Source organism: Eublepharis macularius, chromosome 2, assembly GCF_028583425.1.
Source record: "Eublepharis macularius isolate TG4126 chromosome 2, MPM_Emac_v1.0, whole genome shotgun sequence".
Lineage (NCBI taxonomy): Eukaryota > Metazoa > Chordata > Lepidosauria > Squamata > Eublepharidae > Eublepharis > Eublepharis macularius.
In genome coordinates this window covers 82,941,288-82,961,600 of record NC_072791.1, presented here as the reverse complement: position 1 = coordinate 82,961,600, position 20,313 = coordinate 82,941,288, and the positions used below count along the sequence as shown (strand labels likewise).

Here is a 20,313-nt window from a genome sequence, read left to right as displayed (position 1 = left end):
TTCATAATAAGCACCAAATCTCCAGGAATTTCCTAGGCTGGAGTTGGTAACCCTATCTCAACTGAAGTCCCTTTTTTGCTCATATTAAATGCATTATTAAAAAGCAATAAGAACATTTGTTCTCAGGCACAGAAGAATTTGATGTAAGTTTGGTTAAATATCAATGTATTTGAGCAGATATACTATAGGGTTTTAAGAAAAACACCTTAATTGATGCTTTTTGTGAGAAAAGAAGCCTGTCAGATTATAGCAGGGTTTTCCCCCTATATTGCTTCTCCCTGATCATGCACGTTCATGATTATAAGTGAGCTCACAAATGCTGTTTTACTGAATTCTATTCTAGTTAGGCAAAAGTAGTCTATAATTTCTGTCCCAGTCCCTTCCTCCTGATTCCTATGTTAAATTGATTTTAGACTATGCTGAATTAGATACCCCATTGCTGCCAGTGTTTAGAGGTACTAGAGTTCAGACACAAAAAAATGCAGAAAGAAATGGGATAAACTGATTTTTCAATGGATATTCAGTGCATCATTTATCACTGCTGAAACGTTTGCTAAACACAAATGCGCATATTGCAGTTTGCCTTTTTAGATACACATTGCAACTATAACTATAATGTTCATAGCAAACGTTCACAAATAAGTATAATATCTTCCAAGGATAATGCAACTTGATCATCAAAATGGCCTTCCTGAAGTGTTTTCTCATTCCCACCTTCCGCTGTCAAAACCCTTATAAGCAAATGTACCCAAACCCCACAAGTTAAATAATTGCCAAGTTTTTATTTTGCTGAATGTCAAAATCTCAAAACTCCACAAACAAAAAACAGCCAAATTCTGTACTTTTTCCCAATAGTTAAAGGTACTGAACAAACTAGACACATTGTGTGCAACATTATTTAATCTAATAAATCAATGACAGCATTATTAGCCATTTATCCAATGGTGTATTGTTTCCTGGTTGTGGCATTTAAAAATGCCTTTTAAATACAAGTTTTGATTGTTAGGGATATGTTCTGTGCATGACACAACACACCGAAGTTGCTTGCTACGTTATTCACAAAGTAGTTTGCCTATCTTCAAACACCTGACCTAAGAGAAGCCTTCAGGTGGATGTTTGCTTCAAGGATTTAGTGAGGGGTTTGGAGTATACTTGGTGATCAGAGATGAAGAAACAAAAGGAAACCCTTTGTTCCATACTCCATGAAGAAAATGATGACATAGTTGTTAATAATTATATGCATCTGGTGGAAATACATGGTTGAAGTACAGAAGAATTCAAGAAAAACTCAAATATACCGGATAAACCTTTTGGAATTTTATTTGGTTAGCTTGTCAGGAAAATATGAGTTAAAGAGCAATGGAGGCAATTAAATATACATTGACACAGTGCAGAGATAATAGGTTCTGTGCCTAAAATGTAAGGCATGCAGGGCAAAGTGAGAAGGAGAGATTTGTGTCAACTTGGTTTAGTCATCAAGTTCCAAATAGAGACTAGAAGTATCAAGAAAAGAATGAAGTCTGAAGCAAAATACTACACACTTGGATTAAGTACAATCCCTGTTAATCTCGCTTTCTCTCTTTCTCTCCATAATATAAAAGATTATTAACCTTAGTGCAGAAGAACCTACTTCGAAATTCAATACCGTGTGGAGAGGATTATCACATTTTGAAAAGATGTATGATAGTGACCATGACATAATAAATGCATTACATGTTTCTTTATATCTATAGGGAATTGTACAGAAGCACCAATCACTCTGCGCCTGGAGGAATGAGAAGCTCATTTGATGTTTAAATACAAGGCAGGAAGTGAGAGCTCAGAGTCACTAATGAAAGGAGCTCATACATTTTTATTATTCATTTTGCTTTCTTAAAGAGGCCAACAGGGAGCTGGCTAAAAGAATCATATTACCACATTCAGATTTCTTCAGGGGAGTGGAGAAAGGGGGTAGCTGATTCTGATTTTTTTGTCAATTACTCCGCTGCACTTTGAAAAAATATTATTTATACTTATGTCCAGCAAGTCATTTTGAAAACCTTCAAATGAGTTGACCCAGATTGTGGAAAAACATCTGGGCTGAGATTCCAATTTTCTATGGAAACGATAAAAGAGGTTCTGTCACTGAAAAGGATCACCCAGGAACGTGGCTGAAAGAAAACTTGCAGTGCAGTCCTAAAGAGAGTTGCACCATTCCAAATCTATTAAAGTAAATTGGTATAGAAGGTTGTCTGCTTAGCACTGTACGAGATCAAAATAAAAACCATGTTGATTTGCTGCACATAATATATTGTAAAAATAGAACCTTGAGTTCCAAAGGCTTAGTGCATGGGTAAAACATCTGTCTTGGTGTTACAAGAAGTCATATATATTATTCTTGTACTAATTTAAGTTTTGAATTAGAGGCAGAGGCTTGGATCCTGTGCAAGGTGAAAGGATTTTTGCCTGTAAAACGTTACTTTCTCACTTCCCCTCTCCTGTCCAAACCCCAAATGCCCTCTGATTTCCAGGGCATTTGGGGCTGTGGTGCATATGGGGAGCCAAGGAAGTTGTGTTTTTCGACAGACATTCTGCCAATGGAAATGATATGCTAGATCTAAGCCAGTTATAGATTTTTGTACAGGTTGCCTGTGTTTGTTATGTGCCGTCAAGTCATCTCTCACCTATGGTGACCCTATGAATGAAAGACCTCCCAAACGTCCTGTTTTTAACAGACTTGCTCAGATCCTGCAAACTGAAGGACGTGGCTTCTTTTATTGAGTCAAGCCATCACATTTTAGGTCTTCCTCTTTTCCTGCTGCCTTCTGCTTTTCCTAGCATTATTGACTTTTCCAGAGAATCTTGTCTTCTCATGATGTGACCAAAGTATGATAGCCTTAGTCTTGTCATTTTAGCTTCTAAGGAGAATTCAGGCTTGATTTGATCTAGTACCCACTTATTCAGGCTTGATTTGATTTAGTATGCACAGGTTGCCTATCATGTCTCTTTTCCAATATCTTGTAGTTTCCTTGTTAGATAACTACAAATCAATTTTCTTTTTCTTTAGAGGAGTGTTAGATCACCCTCACAGGGTGTTTGTTGTGGGGATAATAGTAACATGTTTGCAAACTGCTCTGAGTGCGCATTAAGTTGTCCTAAAGGGCAGTATATAAATCAAATATTACTATTATTATATTATTATGATTGTTTTCAAGTGCTTCAGTTACACAGAACTGCCAAATCCTTAGCATTCTACTGGATACCGGAACGTCTTGGCTTGTAAACTCTGTGCTGTTGGAGAAAATGGAGGAAGAACTGCAGAGAGCCCCAGAGAGTGAGGTTACTTGTTGCTTAGAAGGTCTAGTGATACATTCTACAGTCTACAAGAGAACAAGGCTTGCTTGTGATGGGTTTGGCGTGCAAAGGTTTTTTTCAGAGGAGTTAGCCGTGTTAGTCTGTAGTAGCAAAATCAAAAAGAGTCCAGTAGCACCTTTTAAGACTAACAAATTTTATTGTAGCATAAGCTTTCGAGAATCACAGTTCTCTTCGTCCGATGAATGGAGGGCAAAAAGAGAAACTGGTCAGATATAGAGGAGGAGAGGGGGGGGGCGGGTTAGATGCAAACATCTCCTTCTGATATGCAGATGCAAACAGCTCCTTCTGATGTGGAGATCAGTTTGCTTCTGTAAAGGTTCAGAGGAGTTAGCCGTGTTAGTCTGTAGTAGCAAAATCAAAAAGAGTCCAGCAGCACCTCCAAGACCAACCAATTCCACTGCAGCACAAGCCTTCGAGAACCACAGCTCTCCCCGCCAGATGCACCTGACAAAGAGAACTGTGATCCCCGAAAGCCCACGCCAGGTGCCACTGGACTCCCCCTGACCCCGCCTCTGTAAAGGAAATCAGTTACCTGTGATAATGAGATAACCATTCATAGTCCCTATTCAGTCCCAGCTTGACAGAGTCAAATTTACATATGAATTCCAATTCAGCAGCTTCCTGTTGGATTTTGTTTTTGAAAGGTTTCTGTTGAACTACAGTGACCTTTAAGTCTTTGATGGAATGTCCTGGTAGATTGAAGTGTTGTCTCACTGGTTTCTGTACGTTGCCATTTCTAATGTCAGATTTGTGTCCATTTATTCTTTTGCATAGAGGTTGGCTGGTTTGTCCAATGTACAGAGCAGAAGGACATGTGAGATATAGGATACTAGGAACCCCAACACGTAAAGTTATTTTCAAGACAGCATACAACTGTCCAAAGGCTTTAGAACAACTGAAATCTGTCTTGCTTGGTTCACTATTAATTTTGGTCTAATTTTGTGCACTGCCATTTCACCATCTGTGCAGTGGGTCTGTAAAAGTGCTATTTGAGATAGATGAGATTTTTTTCCTGGGCAAAGTATGCCTGTGAACACATTCAGCAAGAGACGCAAGCTATGCTTTCAGGTAAGGCTGAAAATATTCTGATAGTGCCCTAGGGGATGCCTAGACAGCCCTGCTGGAAAGTTCTGAGGGGGAATTCAGTGGAGTGCTTGCAGCTGGATGTTATACAGCATTTGAGTTGCAAAAGTGAGGAAAGAAGTTAAAAGAAGTTGGATTTGGATTTGGAAAGAAGTTAAAAGAAGGGAATGCAAGACATCTGACTGGCTATAAAAAGAAAACAGCTTAATTGTCAGGTTTAAGTCTAGAGATGGGCGCGAACAGAAAAAAACCTGAACATGATGTTCATTGTTTGTTGCCATCCACAAACAGGGACTCATGAACAACCATGAACATGGCCCTGTTCACGAACATGTTCGTGGTTGGCTGTTCGTAGGGGCCAGCAGGCTCTCCTCCAGCCATCATCCAAGTTTGGTCAAGATCCCTACAGCACCACTCCCAGAAACCTGACCTGAGCAGGCACCAGGAAAGGTACCAATAATAAATAATAGCTTGGCCCCAGAGCCTGGCAGCAGCCCTGAAACCTGAGGGTGGGTAAATCCCTACTGCACCACTCCCAGAAACCCTACCTGAGCAGGCAGCAGGAAAGGTACCAATAATAAAAAAATAACTTGGCCCCAGAGCCTGGCAGCAGCCCTGGAACCTGAAGGGGTAGATCCATATCCCACCACACACAAAGAACATTCAAGCTCCAATGTACTCTCCCTGTCTCTCTCTCAAAATGCCAACAGCAACTGTCTCTCCCTCACTGTCTGCAAAACCAGAGCTGGGAGCCCTCCTCCCCCCTGCTCTTTGCTTCCTTGTAACAAATTTGGAGCTCCACACTTGAAAGGAAGAACTGCCTATCAGGCTAAATTGGGCTTAGATTGGGGTTTCCAGGGCAACAGCAGGAGTTCAGACAGAGTTCAGACAATCCCTGCCTACGTTGCCAAGGGAATTGATTGCAGTTTCCTGACTGTCTGGCTTGACAAACAGCAACGAACAACGCTTGCAATGACCACCTGTCTGTTTAGAATGGGGCCTCACAAACAGCTTGTTCTTGAACAGCAGATTGGGCTGTTCATGGCTTTTTTTTGTTCGTATTGCTGTTTGGGTCCTTCTCTATTTAAGTCTTAGCAAAAGCAGATTTGTGTCTCCTAGTATCTTTTAATCATGCCCTACTAGTGTGGGAAGTCATTTAGATATCAGAGTAAGATGATGTCCCTGTTTTGTCCTGAAATTTCTACTTAAATAAACCTCAAAGAAGACAGTCTGTGTCCAGGTCACCTTTGATTGGTGACTAGACATGGGCACGAATCACATTATGAACTTCAAAAACCCACGAAATTGGTGATCGTGCGATCGCGATCCGGCAGTTCATGATTGTCCTCGGCCAACGAACCAGCGTTCGGAAGAAGCCTGGTTCGGTGCATTTGGCCGCGGTTTGGGAAGCCAGACAGTCAGGTGCCATCAATCAATTCCCCTGGAAACGGAGCCGGGGGAATGCCTGAACTCTGTCTGCGCTCCTTCTGTCACCCTGGAAACCCAAATGGAAGCCCAGCTTACCTTGATCAGCAGGTCTTCCTTCCAACCATGGAGCTGCAAAGCAGTTACAAGTTAGGAGAAGACACCCGGGGAGGGAGGGGGAGGGGGTGTTCTGTAGCCACGGGCACTCCAATCTCATCCCTGCAAACCCTGATAGGCAGCTCTGACAGCCAAACACAGACCTCCTGCGTTGCTCTATGGGACCCCAGCTTATAAAAAGCACTGCGCTCCTAGGCTGGCTTTCACTTTCAGCGAGCAGTGGAGTGTGAGAGCTGTTGCTTGCTACTTGCTAGCCTTTTTTTTGGTTTGTACCCATGTCTATTGGTGACCCCACCAGGAAGAGAAAAGCATATCATAAATGTGTGAATGAGCATGCAGTGTAATATGAATGATTACTTTTAAGTAGTTAGAGCCCATTCCAAACTGATGGTTTTCTACTTTCACAGTACAGTGTATATGAGCAGGCATTCTCCGATCTTTTTCAATTTCTTTCAATACCAAAGGCATTAAGCCTTGTTTGCCCACTTCATTATTGTAAAGTTGTGAAGTGCTGCTTAATCCATTCTTCCCATTCACCCCCTCCCTTCCTTTTGGGTCCAATGAATCTAGTACTGGTTAAGAGAAAACATCATCCATAGGTGACTGGGGAAAAGATAATTTTGCAAGAAGTAAGCAACTCAAAGTTTCCCATGTATTGTTCCACGTTACCTCCAAAAGCAATTTTATAGGTAAAATATGCTGCTATTTCTTATCTGTACTTTAAAGTTAACAAATAACAATAATCGGTTCATAGCAAAAATATAAAAATTAGATGTGCCCATTCTGAATGAAACCATTGGACAAAAAAATGAGCATAGACATTCCCAACTGGTGATATGTTAAAGTTGTTCTGCCAGCTATATCTTAAAAGCGTCTGGCGTCTTTTCCTGCTGATCTGGCTCCCACAAAGTGGCCCATGTTGTTTATTCAGCAGATTTTACTGGTGCTCACCCTCCTGCACTGCAAGAAGTAATAATTTCAGTCAAGACAGGGAAAGTAAAGCCTTCTGAATGAAAAAAAAAATACAGGAATTATTGCAAGGCTGCCACATTATGAAAACAAAAGAGTTCATGAACCAAAAAAAACTAAGCCAATGAAGTTGCATTCCTCCTTAAAGTATCTCCAGCTCCTTCCTTCAGAAACTAGAAACTTCAAGTCTTGGAGAAAACTCAATTCTTTTCTGCTTTTAAGGACAGGATATAGTAGAACACATATTTCAAAGTCTCTTCGTAATGGCCTTTCTACATGTAGAATTTTTGCAGATGCAACAGGCACAGGGCTTGGAGCCTATGCCAAGTGCTGCTATTTCAGATGAATCAGTAAGACCTGCACGGCTGGCACAGCTGCCTTCACGATGAAACAATGAAGTGTATTCTCTTTCCAGTATTTCCTGTTTTGTCTATTTATTTATGCTCTTCCTCTAAGGAGGTATGGACAGCATGCATTGTTCTATGCTCCTCCATTTTATTCTCACAATTCTGTGAGATAGATTAGGCTAAAAGAGGATGACAAACCCAAGGCCACCCAGAAAGCTTCATAGTAGAGTGGGGATTTGAACCTGGGTCTCCCAGATCCTAGTTTAAGCACTACATTTCACTGTTATAGTACATAACTGCATTGCATTTGTTTTGGTTTACAAATTTCATTGCAACTCCATAAAATAGAGATAGTGATTTTTGTCTTGAGTCAGATGAGTCAAATTCATATAAATATGGCATAAATGACTTTGCTTTGCAGTTGCTGAAGTAATTCTCATCTCTGTCTATCTATATTCATATATATTGAGGTCCTACAGTAACCCACTGCTATAGGGACTGGCAATAGATCTCAGTGCTGTTATCGCTTTCAAAGCGATTCTCTGGTCCATGTAGCACTAGTTATGCAAATTACTTGTGTGGAGTTTTTCTCTTAGACTTCACAAGGACATAGCAGGACATAAATACCAAATCAGACCACCTGCTCTTCTTGAAATTTTAACGATACTCTGTGTGTTTTATTATATTGTGTGTATTGAATGAACATTATGAAATGGCTTCTGATATTTTCAGTTCTTCCCAGCTTTCACCATGAATAGACCTGAATAATAATATCACATTAAAAATTCATATTCTTTATTATCAGTGACTGCTAATATTTTCCAAACTTATAAATTGTCACAGTCAATCAAACCACTGATTCATCAAGGCTATCACCCTGTCGCCGTCAGTGTCCAGCACTGACAACTGAAAGCCAGAAGCATCAAAAATTATAATATATTTGAGTTATTTAGTTGTATGAAGGGGATCTTACCAATCTCTGCCACAGAATAATTTGAATAACTTGTGTCATAGCATGCAACACTATGTTATTCACAATATGAGGTTAATATTTTATGGTGCTTTGCTGAACCTTGATAACATTTTGCCCATTTCTGTCCAGAGATTTTACTCTGAAATTAGTTTGTTCATTTCCAAGAAGCATTAGAAATTTGAAATTATTCATGGAATAATTTTGATAGCTAATACCACTTGTGAAGTTCTGACAAATGTATTGGGAAGTTTTATTTGTAAGAACACTTTGATAATTAGAATATATTGGCTGTCTCTCCACGATATTCTTGAGATCATATGATTTTGTCATCTTATAGTAGGCATCTGAGTCCTTTATTAGATGTTCACAGCTTTTTAGAAATTCATCTTTTCTTTTGCAAATGACTGATTCTATCCAGCTTTCATCAAGTTATTGTAGATGATAAGGAATTTGTAGAAGCTACTTTCAGAATGGACTAAATGATATGCTTTTTAATGAGTCAAGTCTGGTTCCCTAGGCCTAAACCTAACTTGCTTTCCACATAGCCATGCCCCCCCCCCAACATTCTCCCAATCTAAAATGGCTGTGGGTGACTTATTGTGCTCATTAATATTACTATTATTTTTTATTTTAAACAATTTATGCCCTTCCTCACAAGGGCCACCAAGGTGGTTAACAAATTAAAACATACATAATAAAACCACATTTTAAAACCATTAACCCCCCCAACCCCCAATACTTCATTAAAACATTTAATCAAAGCTAAAATACATTAAAAATAGAAACAACAATTAAAACATTTGGGAGGGAGGAGGGATCACTGAGCAAATGTCAAATGAAACAAACAAACAAAAATCTTCACCCACTGGTGGGAGATGGCAGCAGAAGGGGACAGGCAAATCTTCCTACAGTGAGAGTTCGAGATTTTTGGTGTCACAACGGAGAAGGCCCTCTCCTCTGTTGCCACCTACCTAATCACAGAAAGTGGGGGCACCCAAAACAGGGCCTCAGAATATTACCATAGTTATTGGGTAGGTTCTTAATGGAGTAGGTGGTCCTTCAGTAACTTTGGTCTAAACCATATAGGGCTTTAAATGTTAGCACCAGCAACTTGAATTGTTCTCAGAAACAAACTGGGAGCCAGCGTAGATGAGCTAATTCTGGGGTGATATGGTTCCTGTCACAGTAAATATCACAGGTTTATTGTATTTAGCCATAGTCCATTACAAATCACAAATAGCGAACAGTAAAAAACAGAAACATATGATTAAGTAAAATTGATGAGACATAGTCACAATAATAAAGTTTAAAACTAATAAAACCAATAAACCATTTTCAGTTGACAAATTCAGATAGGACAATAAAAGAGGACCCACTCTAGTCAATACTCTGGCTCTACCAACTGAAGTTTCTGAACACTTCAATGGCAACCCCACATAGAGCACATTGAAGTAATCTAAACATAACCAGAGCATGTACTACAGTGACCAGATCTTTTCTGCACAGGAAGGCCACAGATGGCTAACCAGACAAAGCTGGTAAAAGGCACTCCTGGCCACAGCTGCCACCAGCTTATCTAGCAGTAGGCCTGAGTCCAATAGCAACACAAATTATGAACTTGTTCCTTCAAAAGGAACGCAACTCCCTTTGGGTCATGGGTCAGCCCTTCTACTCAACAGTAGCATTTATGTCTTCTTGGGATTAAGCTTCAGTTTACTAGCCCGCTTCCACTCCAAAACTGCCTCTAGGCACTGGTTCTAGGTTTCTACAACCTCCCTAGGATCAGCCTGTAGCATGAGATAGAGCTGAATGTCATCTGTGTATTGGTGAGTTTGGTGACAATACAGCCCTAATCTCTGAATGGCTTCACCCAGTGGTCTCATGTAGATATTAAAGAGCATGGACAAAATGGAGTCTTCCAGAACCCCACAGGTGAAAGGCCAAGGGGTTGAATAGCAGTCCCCCAGAAACACATATTAAAACCTACCTTCCAGATAGGAGCAGAACCACTGCAAATTGGTGCCTCTCAGTCCCAGCCTGGAAAGTCAGTCCAGAAGGGTACCATGATAGATGATACAGAAAGCTGCTGAGAGGCCTAGAAGAAACAGCAGAGTTGCACTCCCTCAATCCCTCTCCTGGTGCAGGTTACCCACCAAGGCAACCAAGGCTGTTTCAGTCCCGTAACCAGATTTAAAACCAGATTGGAAAGAATCTAAACAATTTGCCTCATCCAAGAATGCTTGAAGTTGCCTGGATGTATGGCCCCCAAAATGCGTCAAATAACTCCCCTTGGGACCATTTTGGCTCAGGAAATGACATGTAGGAGGAGAATTCTTAGTGCAGCCAAAGATCATGCATTACTTAAAGCACACAAACATGTTATTTCCTTTATTCAGTGTACCAGAAGCCCACAAACTGTGGGGACTGGGTCTGTGTGCTCGATCCAAACTCTGGCCAAGCATGTTGTGTGCCAAGGTTTGCTCTTGGGTCTCAGAAATAAGGGGAATCTCCTTGTATTCCAATGTAGGTAAAGACAAACTTGGTGACTGTCAGTTAGAGATGGACACAAACTGGGGGGGAATGCATGGTTCGTGGTTCGTCGGATTTCACAAACCACAAACTTTCACAAACCTGCCCCAGTTCGCAAACTGGTTTGTTTGGTTTGTGAAAACGTCACATCCAGGTCAGCAAATCGTCACTTCCACGTCAGCAGAAGGTCACTTCCAGGTCATCAGAAGGTCTGCAGGAAGGCCATCCCCTATTGCCTAGGAAACTGATTGATCAGCGCCAGGCTGTCTGCAGAGATGAACCAAAAAACAAAACAAACAAACAAACCTAAAGTTCGTGGTGGGTTGTCAGAAATGGGCTCTGATGAACTGCAGGTTCGCGAACCACGAACCGGCCCAGTTCGTCACGAACTTTGGTTTGTATTTCGGTTCGTGCCCATCTCTACTGTCAATCACTCCAGTACACTGTAATTTGTGAAAGACCAAACTTAGATGGAGCTAGAAACTACTAAGAGTTAAAGTGATGATTATTCCAGATATATTTCATCAAATTACGAACCAGTTCAAAGGGGCATGGACCTCTCCCCTCTGCATTAGGTTTACTGTAAAATCAATTTATCTGTTTAAAAACCATGGATTTCTATGTCCATGGACAATCTCTTTGTTGGTAGTTGGATTCTATCTATCCATTTGTCCCCTTGGATTTTCTCTCTCTGCTGGTGTACCATTTTTTAAAAAATAAAATGTTCATGAGAATGTCTCTGTTTCTGCAACAGTTGTGCACTACAGAGTCCAAATTGTAGTAGGACAAACGAAGTGACCTTGTTTGAAGATATCCAGAGCAATACACAAATATGGGAAATTTTGTGGTACAAAGTAAATCCACCATGAGTGCCAATAACTGATGATGGCCCTCTTGTGGCCCAGCAATTCTCCTATCCTTGTTTATCAGCTGATCAGTAGAAAATAAATGTATTAAAGGGGGGCAGGAATGTAGAGCTTTACTCTGGCGTTTTGAAGGTGGAGCTCCCTGGAATGGCTGTAGTGACTGCGGCCACATGGATGCACTTTCCGCTTGAATGCTCTGCCCACACTCATCCTACAGTTCCCTTTTGACCTCCTTGCATGATGAGAATATGATAGAAATATGATAGAACAGGGCCTGCATGGAGAAATTTACAACGGCTTCCAGGATGGTAATTATAACATGTAATTTGGTACTTCTTAAGGCATCTTCAGGACCCCAGCCTTTTAAATTACCCAGCTTTCATAACGACTCCTTTCCAAAATATCAGCATTCAAAACATGTATGTTAAATCTCAAAATCTTCAGAAGTTTTAAGAGGAAGAAAACACTGCATTTGCTTCAATGATCCAGCAAATATAAATTTAAGCCTCCCCCCACCCCCGTTGCTCTTAGAATTTTAGTGTGGTGGAAGGCGGAATAGGATTCAAAGTGTTTAATCATAATTATAGACTTTAAGAAACTGAAACTTTAAAAAAGCAAGACAAGAGATGGTCAGTTTAATAATACTGTAGCCGTAAAACTGGCTTTTTGCCAATTGAAAAGGCAAGCATTGTTTGTTATGAACAGCTGCATGAGCCTGACAAGAGCCGCAGCCTGAGCATCTGCATTACTTTTTGTGGAAAATGTAGCTGCTTTGAAAATTATCATTTTGAGCCAAATTAGGAAAACAAAATTGCTTAGGTTTAACTGCCTCATGTAGAGTTTCCCTTTGTCAACAGAAAGCAGAATATGATAAGAAATGCTACCATGTTGATATTGCAAGATTTTTTAAAAGAAGTCTGAAGAAATAAAACATACAACATCTCGGGACTCCTTTAATTTTTTAAAAAATAAATCTGTAGAGAGCCCCATTGAGAAGACATGGAATGATGATTAAGATGTAAGTAGATTGAGTTGGATTCATAAGGTGAAGGTTTGCTTGTGGACTAACAGAGGAATATTTATTTTATGAAGTGCTTTAGGAAATTATTTCCCTTTCTACTTGGCATTATTTCATGCACCAACCACAAAATTATTCATTAGTCTGAAAGTGTGAACCCCTTTGTGATGGCTGTGAGCCAAGTCCTAGATGTTTGGAACTTGAAGAAAATGCCAAGATACACAGTATTTAATAGCTGTGTTTATTGTGGTCATGAAAGTTTAGATTTCCTCTCAAACCCTTGGATGCAATTTCACAAGTGTTGACTCTTCATTTCTAGAGAATAATAGAGCAGCTCCCTGTATCCCTTTTGTGGAATGCTTGCTGGCTTCTTTTTGGCTCACTTATGGTTAGCTTTTCTTCAAATATCATTTCTAAGTCCTTCAAAATTATTATCCCTTGATTTTATTTTAAAATAAAACAGTTGCAACTTAGCTAGATCCTTTGTGCATTTGAAAACTAGAGTTTGTTGATAGAAAAGGTACCTAGGAGAAAGGAAGCACTGTGGACTAAACTTTGCATTCCAGAAAATGTGTGAGGGCAGATACAAGGTTAGAAAGTCCCTCTTGCATTCCAGTTCATTTTCCACTTCATCTCTTAACCAACTGAAACAGCATACATTTAGGCTGGGATATTATTGTTTCTACTAAGCCATTGAAATAGCACTTGTACAGAGGCCTTGTACAGAGGCAGGAACATTCAAAGCTTTGTTCTAGCAAATATTATTAAATTTGCAGGCTGAGTCCAGAGGATCATATTACACATTCTGTACATGTATTTTTTTCATTTCACCATTCCAAAAACAACTTTATGTGGTGTCCAAGCCACTCCTGATTTTTTTTGTTAGAATTTCTGAGCATCCTGTAATAAATACATAGAATTGGAATTGCAGCGATAGGGGATGGGGAACCATGAGGAATCTGTTTACAAAAGAGTCTGTACACTTACTCAAATGTTGTGTAGTGGTTAGATTGTTGGACCCAGGTTCAATTCCCTGCTTTGCCGTGGAATCTTGCTGGATGACCTTGGGCTAGTTGGTCTCTCTCTCAGCCTAAACTCTCTCACAGAGTTCTTGTAAAGATGGTAGAGGGGAGGATGCTGTAAATCTCATTGGGTCCCCATCAAGGAGAAAAGTGGGGTGCAAATAAAATAACAAAACATTTTATTTCAGTTTTCAAGTTGGTACTTGAGCAGGCTCATTTTCAAGACATGCCCAAATATAGCATGGTTTAGAACTTGGATTTCCCTTCTATTCCAGAGCAAAATTCTCTGTGAAATAAGAGGTAACTCTGAGGGTTTTGAAAAAATGTTTTGCGAGGGCAAGAAAAAAGGAGAGGTAGGATGGACAACACAATAGCCAAGTCATGGGAATGAATGGTTTTTAAACAAGAGCATTTTACCACACAAAGAAATTTCAGCATACTCCCTGAAAAGAAAAAAGGAGACGCTTCAGAGAACTTTAAGCTCTTATTTGCTGGTTGAGAGTTTTTGTTTAATCACTTGCCCTTTAACCAATTCATTGATTAATCAGTTAACCTGAAATAAATTTGCAAATGCATTAGGAAAATATACTGCAAAAAATGTATTGTGAGAAATGTCTTTTGAGATAATGAAGAAAATGTGACAAATACACATTTTATCAAAGAGAAGCTGCAGCTCATTGTTAGAAGGAAGAAGCTTTCTTTGATATTGTTACAGTGATATACAAGAATAAAAATAGATTAAAATAATTAAAACTGAGCCAAATATCCATGCTTTTGATTTTTGTGTCAAACACTGAAGTGTTTTTTGACGACTGTAAAAAGAGCCAAAAACCACTAGCTTCATCTTGCTCTACAAAGTAACAAAACACAGGATGCCCTTAGCTCACAGGCTCATGAGTTAAAATTGACTCCTTCTGAGTAATCTGCTAATGGTTTCGTTGATTAAGAATAAAAATAGATTAAAATAATTAAAACTGAGCCAAATATCCATGCTTTTGATTTTTGTGTCAAACACTGAAGTGTTTTTTGACGACTGTAAAAAGAGCCAAAAACCACTAGCTTCATCTTGCTCTACAAAGTAACAAAACACAGGATGCCCTTAGCTCACAGGCCCATGAGTTAAAATTGACTCCTTCTAAGTAATCTGCTAATGGTTTCGTTGATTAAAAATTAAACCAATTAACATTTGCAGCCCTAGAACTGTACATCAGCAGTACAAGCTGTCAGAAGTCTTGACTTCTCCGAGAAACAAAAAGTAATGGCATTGAAATGAAAAAGGTTGCATGGGAGAGAAGCATTTGGGTAGTTTGTACAGCTCAGATTGAGATTCACTAAGATTTAGCATCACTAAAAAGAAGTGCAAGCAGCAGTATGAGAAAAGACAGTGTGAAATGATTTGGAACTTTGCCATCAGTAATACAGAGAATCTGGTAAAGAACCTGCCGTTTCAGATAACATAATTCTACCATTCTGGAAGTGCTGTCAGTTCCTCTCCTCCTCCTTCTCAGTTTTGGGGCCAGGGGGGTGTTGGGATTAATGAGAAGCAGTGATCGAGGAAAAATATCCCATTATCCCTACCCTTTGGCAAGCCTGGATAATTAGTGGAACCTTTTGCAAGAAATATCATTTGTTTCAATGTAATTGCAAAATAATTATCTCATATGGTAGGAGTATTAACTGTTTTGATTGATAACAGGCAGGTAATGTATGAAACATCTGTTCAGGAAGATATGCACCACAACACTGTTTTAATTGGTCAGGTCAACATTAATGTCCTGCAATTAAGTATATCAAGCATGGTATTGAATATTGGAAGTGCTTGTCATATGCAGTCTTGTTGACGTGACATGAGTAAAATGGATTCTCTAGGGAGACTTCTGCCTGCAAGATGGGAATCTTTCATATATGCCCTTTTCAAAGAGTTTGTGATCAGACTTTTGTGCCTTTCTAATTAATTATATAGACCATGATGCATATCTAATAAACATTCTGAAGGAAAAACAGAGCAGAAGAAGGGGAGGGAAAAGATTCTTTATTAAGTACTTGTTCTTCATTCAGAACTTGATCACACAAATCCCTCTCTCCTCCTTTCCCCCTTCTCAGTGGGATGAATAGCACAGTGACTTTGTTCTGCCACATGGCTACCTACCACTTGTAGGGTATGGTATATCTTAGGAATGCTCCTGAGTCTGATTAAGGAATGAATGAAAAGAGTTTATTCAGGAACTACAACTTTGATAGAAAGCGGAGAAACAGAATAGATACTAAGTACCTTACTAAACTGAGAGAGAGGGTGTTCCCAGAAGCAGGAGGAAGTAGCCTAAGAATACCAATCTGGAGACATACGAGAAGGACAGAAGAGAGACAGGAAGAAGGATCTTATTTTGCTATCTATCTATCAGATTTGCTGCCCCCTGCAGGTATTCTATGTCTTCTGCCTTCTCTGTACACAAGACATTGTATTTCCAACACCACTTTGGCACATGTGACCATTCTCTTCTGGATAGAATTGCCATATTTGGTATCCCAAATGTGGGCTGCCTTATTTATTTATTTATTTGTTTATTTGTTTGTTTATTTATTTATTTATTTATTTATTTATTTATTTATTTATTGTCTGCCTTTCTCACTGAGACTCAAAGCGGATTACATAGTGTGAGATTAGTACAATCAGTAGCAAGGACAAGGGCAGGCATTTCTATACAGTGTCAACATTTCCATAAACAATGTCATAGAGTACAAGTTTACAAAGACATAGCATTAGCAAGGATCCAATATGGGGTAAAAGAATTGCTGAAACAGAACATAATCAATTTTAGGACTGACATTAAACAACATGAAGCACAGGTAGTATATAGGAGTACATATTTAAAGCAACAGATAATATGTAAGGCAATGTAATGGTGAAGTCTGTGGTTCCTAACTCATTAGCGAAACATCTGAGACCCCCACCCTCCTATCTGAGAAAAAAGTCTTTTTGAATAATTCAGTTTTGCATCGTTTGCAGAAAGCCAGGAGCGTGGGGGGTCTCCTAACCTCCTCAGGCAGGCTGTTCCATAGGGTAGGGGCCACCATAGAGAAAGCCCGTGTATGGGCTGCTGTTGATTTTACCCATGTGCAGGCTGGCACCTGCAAGAGACCCTGTTCAGATGAGCAAAGTTGCCATGGAGGGACATAGGGAGGGAGGCGGTCCTGTAAGTATGCTGGGCCAAGGCCATGAAGAGCTTTGTATGTAATAACCAATACCTTGAATTGAGCATGGTAACTGACAGGTAGCCAATGGAGTAACTGTAGGATGGGAGTGATGCTCCTGCTTGCTCTCGCTAACAGTTGAGCTGTAGCATTTTGCACTAATTGGAGCTTCCTAGTTAATTTAGATGGGAGACCAATGTATAGTGCACCACAATAGTTAAGTTTTGATGTTGCCATAGCATGGATCCAAGTGGCCAGGACGGCTGTGTTGAGATAAGAAGCCATCTTTCACTCTAGAGTGAGATTGTAGTAAGCATTTTTTGCAGCTTCCAATTTGAAAAATATATACATTACTAATTATGCAAATTACATTACTAATTATGCAAATTACATTACTAATTATGCAAATATACATTACTAATTATACATTACCAATGTATAGTGCACCACAATAGTTAAGTTTTGATGTTGCCTCCCATCCAATTACTAACCAAGGCTTATTCGGTTTAGCTTCAGAGATCTAACAAGATCAGGTTTGCCTGGGCTACCAGCATACTTTATTAATTTAATTTTTTATTATTTATTTATGTCATTTATAGTCCACCTTTCTCACTGAGACTCAAGGTAGATTACATAGTGTGAGATCAGTACAATCAGTAGCAAAGACAAGGGTATGCATTTCCATACAGTGTCATAGGGTAGATGAATACAAGTTTACAAAGACATAGCATTAGCAAGGATCCAATACAGGGTTGAAGGATTGCTGAAACAGAACATAATCCATTCTAGGATTGACATTAGACAACATGAAGCACAAGCAGTATATACGAGTATATATTCAAAGTAACAGATAATATGTAAAGCAACATAATTGTGGAGCCCATGGTTCCCAACTCATTGGCGAAACATCTGAGACCCCCTCCCTACAATACTGCCCTCCTATCTGAGTAAAAAAAGCCTTTTTGAATAATTCAGTTTTGCATTGTTTGTGGAAAGCCAAGAGTGTGGGAGCTCTCCTGCCCTGACCTCCTCAGGCAGGCTGTTCCATAGGGTAGGGGCCACCATAGAGAAGGACCGTGTACAGGCTGCTGTTGATTTTACCCATGTGCAGGCTGGCACCTGCAAGAGACCCTGTTCAGATGAGCAAAGTTGCCATGGAGGGACATAGGGAGGGAGGCGGTCCTGTAAGTATGCTGGGCCAAGGCCATGAAGAGCTTTGTATGTAATAACCAATACCTTGAATTGAGCATGGTAACTGACAGGTAGCCAATGGAGTAACTGTAGGATGGGAGTGATGCTCCTGCTTGCTCTCGCTAACAGTTGAGCTGTAGCATTTTGCACTAATTGGAGCTTCCTAGTTAATTTAGATGGGAGACCAATGTATAGTGCACCACAATAGTTAAGTTTTGATGTTGCCATAGCATGGATCCAAGTGGCCAGGTCAGCTGTGTTGAGATAAGAAGCCATCTTTCACTCTAGAGTGAGATTGTAGTAAGCATTTTTTGCAGCTTCCAATTTGAAAAATATATACATTACTAATTATGCAAATCAATCATTTTCAACCAGTCTTAGTTCCTGTTAACTACCACCAAAATGTAGAAGAATCAGAGTAATTATATTTTTTACCTGATCATTTGTTCATAGGATTTCTTCATGCCAACTTCTCAAACAGCAGCAGAGGTTATTGTGGAAAACTGCAGAAGTATCAGTCATAATTGTGATTTTCCTCATTGGCTAACTGAATGGTAGACAATTGTGGGTTTGCCCATATGCCAGGAAAAACCTAGACGATTGTACCATATGGCAATCTGACTCCTAGAATAAAGGCATATGAGCCATAGGGATTATGGATCTAGTTTTGTTTTTAGTCTCTATCTTGTGACACAATGGATTATATCTAAGTTTTAGATAGAGCTAAAATGCGTCCATGCAGTGTGTAATTATAGTGTATAAGGGCTTGTCTGTGTGGTGTTGAAAGAATAATCAGTTTACTGTTTCAAGATAGCCATTATAATAGCCCTGAAAATGTCTGCTGGATCATTTTGAATCACTTGTCTGCATGGCCATCTCTATGTGTATCAAGCACAAAGTACTGTTGCTCTGCAGAAGTTCTGAATCTGATACTATAGGTCATACGCTCAGCTAGTTCCAGGACTCTGCACATTCATGTTTTAGCATCTCTGTAGCTCATGTAACTTAATTTAAACTTCCATTGCTGTGTTACACATATAGTGTTACAGAAAAAGCATGTATTTTTACACCTGTGTTAAAAGATTACAAACGATAATAACAACAGAATGGCGTAGAAGCATTTTTATCTGCCTTGCGTACTTTGCACAAGTTGCCTTGGGAACATAAAAGTGCTTACAACCTTTCATGAAGTTTCCACTTTGAGAAAATGCTCTGGTAATTATTATTTTTTATCCTGAGAACTTGATCATTTCCAGGAAAGTAAAATTTTGTGTATTTGTATAAATTTTTGTAATAATTTTCATAAAAAACTAATGGGTGAGCCAAAGCAAAGCCATAATTCTTCATTTTATTTTAGGACATTTATGACCTATATTTCCACCCAATGGTGGAAGGCTAGCAAATAGATGAAAACAAGCATTTTTGGATAAAATAATAATAAAATCCTCTAAAAGGAAAAACAGAGATCCTAGAGTATCCACCTTCTATAGTCACTCTAGAATTGTTTCTCCTAAACTGTATGGTATACCATAGAGTCCATCCTCTGAAGCTGCCATTTCTTCCTGAGCACTGTTCTATATAGTCTGGATATCAGTTGTCATTGTGGAAGAAATCCAGGCCTCATTTTGATGTTGGCAATCTTAGTTGCTAGTTGGCTGGGATTAAATTAGTTTAACCTGAGCAGGTTTTGAGGAAAGTGGCATATAATTTTTTGAAATAAGTATTTTCCTTAAAGATCTTATCTTCGGTGCAAAGAGGAATTTTCGCTCAGATAAATAAGCAGTTGCTGCTTTGCTCTATGAGAACCATATATTTAGACTCAAGATCACTTGGAGGGCAATTTCTGAACATTCTGTTCCAGAGATGATGCTTTTAGGCCTAAAATTACCTAGGTTGCTTCTGTTTACTTCTTTAGCACTTACGTAATTTGGCCACTATTGCTCCCCCCTTCCCACTCTTACACACAAATTATCTTTTTTTAAAAGAAAAGATTGGTCTCATGTGCTTCTTCAATCTCATTACCACAGGAAGATGCTAATGAATGAGCTGGGTGCAATTATTTGACTGTAGGCTCTCTATTGACTGTGGAAAAAATAAAATTCTCTTCAAATAGAGGCAAAGAGGAATGGGGAATAATACAAACAATCTAAAGTCCAGTCTGGCCTCTTTACCTTGCAGATCCTGGCTGGGTGCAGGATAACATAATTCAACTAGAATTTTAGAAGTG

General features: G+C 39.4%; 1 protein-coding gene across 1 annotated transcript in view; it reads left to right on the top strand.

Annotated features, from left to right (window-relative positions):
- Window positions 1–20,313, top strand: part of TSPAN18 (tetraspanin 18) — a 271,285-nt gene that overhangs the window by 95,084 nt on the left and 155,888 nt on the right. The gene's annotated exons all lie outside the window — the stretch shown is intronic.